Consider the following 6,482-nt stretch of genomic DNA (forward strand, 5'->3'; position numbering starts at 1 on the left):
AGAGGTTTGGTTTCTGATAGAATTTAGTATTGTTGTTCACAGTTAATGCAATGGAATTTGGCCTGATTCTGGTCTTATCTGTGACTTCAATCACTGCAATTTTGGCTGAAGATATTAGTTATGGAACAATTGTTGTTGATGGGAAAACAATTATTGCTCGAACCGACGATAACTTCGTCTGTGCTACACTCGATTGGTGGCCTCCTGATAAGTGTGATTATAACCAGTGTCCATGGCACTATACATCTGTTATAAATTTGGTGAGGATTCTTGATAATATTAGTTTTCTTTGAATTTGTTTTGTTAAGCAATGATACTTGGACTTGATTGCGAGTTTCGGATATGGGTGTGCTTGACACAAGTATTCTCGATTTTGCGAGTTTTTTCATATATTTGAGAATCATACCCTCATACTGAAGCAGTTTAGTAACAGCTCAATCTGGGTTTCTGTTTTTGTAACAGAACTTGTCTCATCCTTTGCTTGCCAAAGCTGTCCAAGGTTTGTGTTTATACTATTCGACCATGCACCTCGTATTCATGTTCAAAAACGTGTTGGACATCGATGTTGGACTGAAAGTGCTTGTAGAAAAAGATGTTATAAATATATTGTTGAGTTTGAAACCTGACCCTTCTGTATGTTCTTGACATTGTTTAGCTTTCGACCGTTTGAGAATACGAATCGGAGGGTCTTTGCAAGATCAAGTGTTGTATGATGTTGGAAATTTGAAGTTTCCTTGCGATCCATTCGAAAAGATGAAACATGGGCTGTTTGGATTTTCAAAGGGATGTTTGCAGATGAAAAGATGGGATGAACTGAACCGTTTCTTCAATGCTACCAGGTAAGACTAGCATTTCAAATATTATGAAATCCTCTCAAGAACATAAGTTCTGTTTGCATAGGGTACTTCAGGCCGAAATAAGTTTCGGAATCGTACAGAAGTTGTTATCGATTTGTGACATTTTCAGTTTTGCTTGTTTTTATATTGTACGAAGTGTTCTACTAAGTGCAAAACTGATAACTATGTTGCTTCGACTCTTCTTTTCGAGAGTCGAAGCAAGTTGGATTAAGCTATAATGCTGCTAATATGATTATACTCGAGTCGTACATTTGCAGTGTAATGTTGACATTTGGCTTGAATGCACTCCATGGGAGACACAAATAAAGAGGACCCTTTGGGGAGGGGATTGGGACTCTGCCAATACACAAGATTTTATCAAGTACTCCATTTCAAAGGGATACCAGATAGATTCATGGGAATTTGGTACACAAGTTTCGACAAATCTAGCACTTAAAATTAGTATTGATAACCGAATTCCAATGGATTTGAGTTCATCGGTTAAATATTCAGCATTACCGAATCGAATATATTTGATTGTGCTCATCTCTAGTGAAGCCTTTTTTTGTTGTTTTAGGTAACGAATTGAGTGGAAATGGTGTGGGAGCTCATGTTTATGTAGACCAATATGGGAAAGACTTAATCCGACTAAAGAAAATGATAAAAGAGTTATACAAAGACTCCCAATATGAACCATCATTGGTTGCACCTGGAGGGTTCTTTAACCAACAATGGTTCACCAAGCTTCTTCAAGTCTCTGGCTCAACCGTACTCGATGCCCTGAGCCATCACATATACAATTTGGGTGCTGGTGAGTTGGGGTAGTCTCTAATTGTTTCCCGGTATGTATTTATACACGACTGAACCGATTAAACTGGGAATTGATGGCTTGTATTGTCCAACACTATCTAAACAGATGTCTGTCTAAAGTTTGAACCATGTTTTATTTTAATAGACACATCTCTTTGTCTCTTTCCATATCATACCTGTATGGCTCGTCCATGTTCATGCTTCCTAAGCCTTGTTTCTAATTCAGGTGTTGATCCAAAACTTGTGAGTAAGATATTGGATCCCAATTACTTGAACAAGGTGGCAAATACTTTCATAAATCTCGAAAATGTCATCCAGAAACACGGCCCTTGGGCTTCTGCATGGGTCGGAGAATCCGGCGGGGCTTACAACAGCGGCGGCCATCACGTATCCGACACATTTGTGAACAGCTTCTGGTAATCACTTTCTGAACATTTGTGAACTTAATCGTTTTCTTTTTCCTGGTAATCACACTATTATTATGATTATAGGTATTTAGATCAGCTTGGAATGGCTTCCAAGTACCATACAAAAGTGTACTGTAGGCAAACACTAATTGGTGGTAACTATGGTCTGCTCAATGCCACAACATATGTTCCAAACCCTGATTATTACAGGCAAGATAGAGAAATTTGGAGTCATTCGCTTGGTTTTCGTTTCGGTTTTATATTGTTTCGACTCTTCATTTTGTTTTAATGGTGCTCAACAGTGCACTTCTATGGCATCATTTAATGGGAAAAGTGGTTTTAGCTGTTGATAGTGATGCTTCTCCCTTTCTGCGATCTTATGCACATTGTTCAAAGGGAAGGGTACGTCCGATTCTTATGTTCATCATCCCTGCTTATTGTTAAAGGAAAGATATATGTTGTCTCGATTTTTCATTCATCTTCGAGGCACATTCGTGTTTCGAATACGCATTACGGATTCTTAGATTATGATATTGGCATCCAGCAGGCTGGAGTGACTTTACTCATGATCAACTTGAGCGGTACGATGACATTCGTAACCGATGTTCAAAGCAGCATCAACAACATCAAGTTGGCTACGGAACAACAGAACACCAGCAGGATGAGTATCTCACGCAGTCTTAAGAACGCGGTTTCCGGAGTCGGAATCGAAGCTTATTCCGACGAAGATTTATACAGAGAAGAGTATCATTTAACTCCGAAAAATGGGTACCTTCAATCCCAAACTATGGTTCTTAATGGCATTCCTTTGGAACTTACGGATACTGGAAACATCCCGAGGCTAGACCCTGTTCGTGTTAACAGCAAGTCTCCTATATCGATCACTCCATTATCGATCACCTTCATCGTATTCCCTGACTTTGTTGCTCCGGCTTGTGGACGATCTTCTGGTTTCCTTTAAGGAATCATGCAATAACGAGGTGTTGACTATGATGAGTTTATAATACTCCGTAGAATTGGTAGTTTTAGGTGGATAGAGTTTCAAGTAGGATGTAAAGAAGATACATGTGCTTGTAAGCTGCACGAGTTTGATATCATTGTTAAGTCAAACGTGATGATGGGTTCAAGTATTTTTTTTTTAAATTTATTTGTAGTTGTATTTATTGGATATATGAACTGCAAAACTACACCGTTAGCACTGATTGAAAATATAAACAGTAATTAAGAAGAACAAATTCGTAAACCGTGTCGTGGTAAGAACCACTGCCTTAGAAACGAATTCGCCTCGATGTGTGTAATCGCTGCAGTAGGAGGACCGTCCCCCGAGGTTAACACGGTCGATCCGAATTCTGTACATCCGAAACCGGAGTGGACTGCTGGTGGTATTGTACTTCTGATCGGAAAGCACTCAGAGAGAACTCACAGAGAGAACTTTAGAAAACACTTTGTAAGTGAATTGTGAATGTTTTTGAATGAATTGAGAAGCTGAATATAGCTCTCTATTTATAGGCTAGAAATAGGGTTAAAATCGTCTATAAAATTTCAGGATTAAATCTCTTATTTGTAACAGCTGAAACGTCTAGATGAACCTGACTCAGAAATAGTCCAGGTTCATTGTATCATTATTTAGCTGTTATAACTCCCGAAATTATATCATGTAACCCCTGGAATTAAATCAAATAACTCCTGTAACTCCTGATATTAACAGCTTGTCTCCTCTATACAAAGCTGTAAATCAGTCCAGGTACATCTGAACGTTTCTGATTTAATTTAGGAATAAACTGTTTAATTTCTGATAACAAATAATTCAGCTGTTATTATTTGAAATTCAAACAGTCCTCAGCAGCCTATAAATATCAGTTGATATCTTTCACATTTTCCATTTGTTTCTTTCAAAGAGAAATTCCTCAAGAATTTTCTCTAAAAAGATAGTATCCGCGCGGACGTGTCGAAGACACGTATTACCACGACCACGACCACGACCACGACCACGACCACGACCACGACCACGACCCGAGCCGAGCCGAGCCGAGCCGAGCCGAGCCGTGCCGAGACGAGACGGACAAACGGCAGCGGCGGTGCGCGAGAGCCCCCCTTGTTCTCTATCACTCAACAAGGAAGTGGAATGTCAAGCCTTAAATACCATTCCCAATAGTGTTTCCAACACTATGTGGGATTGAGCATTACCAACATTCCCCCACTAATGCGAAATAAATCTTCTTAAACTCGAAAACAAGCTTTCCAAAAGAGCAATAGCGAGATTAGTTGCTTAAGCACTAGTGAACATATCTGGAACTAGTACATAGTGATGATGAGCAATCCTTCTCTTAGATAAGTGAAACTAGTCTGTAACTTTCTAAGATCAGGGTAAACTCATAACACACAACTAACCCCTTCATCTACCTGAGTCCTCGATGTGTAAGATATATATATACAAAAGTATATATTTGGCCATCTTACCTCAGGATTTTAGTAAGTGTGCTAGAAAAATGGCCCAACATTTTTCATAAAAGGCGGCTAACCCTTCTCACTTACATAGGTTATTTCATCAAGTTTATCTCCACATAAACCACCCTTTAAAAAGGGATATGAAATAATTAAGAGCTTTTATAATAGCTCAACCTCACAAAGGATATGGTGACTTTTTTCAAGTTCATTATAAATGAACCACCCAAACTCTGGGCTAAGAAGTCATTAAGAATAAATATTCAACCTCATTTATCGGTAAATTCAATAAGTCCTTCTCACTAGAACCATCCAAATACTTGGATTTGAATTTATTAAGAGTTTAACAAACTCAACCTTTCTGTCGGTAAGTTCATCATTTCCTACCCACTCACTCTGAGTTATGAACTTATTAAGAATAGATATTCAGCCAAAAATCGGTAAATTCATCAAGTCTTTCTCACTAAGACCACCCAAAGCCTGGGCTATGAATTTATTAAGAGCAATTAAGCTTATCCTGGGCATGCACATTATTCATCATAGGGATAGGCAGTAGGAATGTGCACTATGAGTCTTTCCATGGTTTCGTTTGACCACATGGAACTTAGATAACTAAGTTGGGTATCCACCATGAATTCCTCAACCAATGGGCTTTAGACCCATCCCTCTCGACGAATCTAGGACCAGCTTCCGACTTAACCCTTTGGTAAGTGGATCTGCTAGGTTCATTTCCGACTTCACATACTCTAAAGAGAGCACTCCATTCTTTATCAAGTGTCTAACTGATTCATGTCTTATGCGAATATGTCTTTTCTTACCATTGTAAGCTTGGTTCTTAGCCACACATATCGCAGCTTGTGAATCACACAACAATGAAACTGGAGGAGTCGGTCTTCCCCACAACGGAATATCTGCTAACAAGTTTCTGAGCCACTCGGCTTCTTGCCCAGCTAGGTCAAGAGCTATAAACTCTGACTCCATGGTAGAACGAGCAATACAAGTCTGCTTTGATGATTTCCACGAGATTGCTGCTCCACCCAAAGTAAAACATACCCGCTCGTAGAGCTTACCTCATCATTATCAGAAACCCAGTTGGCATCACAATATCCTTCCAATACCGCAGGAAAGCCAACAAACTCAAGTTTCCAATCCACAATACCCTTAAGATACTTCAGTAAGCGTTTAAGTGCAATCCAGTGCTCACCACTCGGATTATGAGTATATCTACTTAGTCTACTCACAGCATAAGCAATATCAGGCCGAGTATAGTTCATTAAGAACATTAAGCTTCCGATTAATTTAGCATATTCAGTTTGGGAAACACTACTTCATTTATTCTTAACTAGATGTATGCTAGGGTCATAAGGAGTTCGAACAGGGACGACATCAAAACTGTCAAATTTCTTTAGCACTTTCTCTATATAATGTGCTTGACATAAAGAAAATCCCTTCTCAGTTTTGGTAACTTTGACTCGATTACATCTACTTCTCCCAAATCTGTCATCTCAAACTTAGTAGACAAGAAATTTTTAACTTTGTTAATGGACTCAATGTAAGAACTGAAAATCAACATGTCATCAACATAAAGGCTTATGATAACACATTCAGTTTCAAACATCTTCGAATACACACAAGCATCCGAACCATTCACAACAAAACCAAAACTAAGAATAGTTTTATGAAATTTCTCATACCACTGTTTAGGAGCCTGCTTAAGTCCATAGAGTGACTTTTTGAGTCTACAGACTTTGCCTTCCATACCAGGTGCCTCAAAACCTAGTGGCTGCTCCATGTAAATCTCCTCATCTAGATCCCCATTCAAGAAAGCAGTCTTAACATCCATTTGATGTACTTGTAACTTATGAATAGAGGCTAGTGCAAATAATGCACGAATCGTTGAGATTTTTGTAACGGGAGAGTATGTATCAAAGTAGTCTAAACCAAACCTTTGAGTGAACCCTTTGACGACTAACCTTGCCTTGTA

At 38.9% G+C, this 6,482-nt stretch overlaps 1 pseudogene; it reads left to right on the plus strand.

Annotated features, from left to right (window-relative positions):
• LOC120191823 lies at nucleotides 1–3,127 on the plus strand (annotated as a pseudogene).
• Nucleotides 3,128–6,482: the final 3,355 nt, after the last annotated feature.

The sequence above is a fragment of the Hibiscus syriacus genome, unplaced genomic scaffold (assembly GCF_006381635.1).
Source record: "Hibiscus syriacus cultivar Baekdansim isolate YM2019G1 unplaced genomic scaffold, ASM638163v2 tig00116971_pilon, whole genome shotgun sequence".
NCBI lineage: Eukaryota > Viridiplantae > Streptophyta > Magnoliopsida > Malvales > Malvaceae > Hibiscus > Hibiscus syriacus.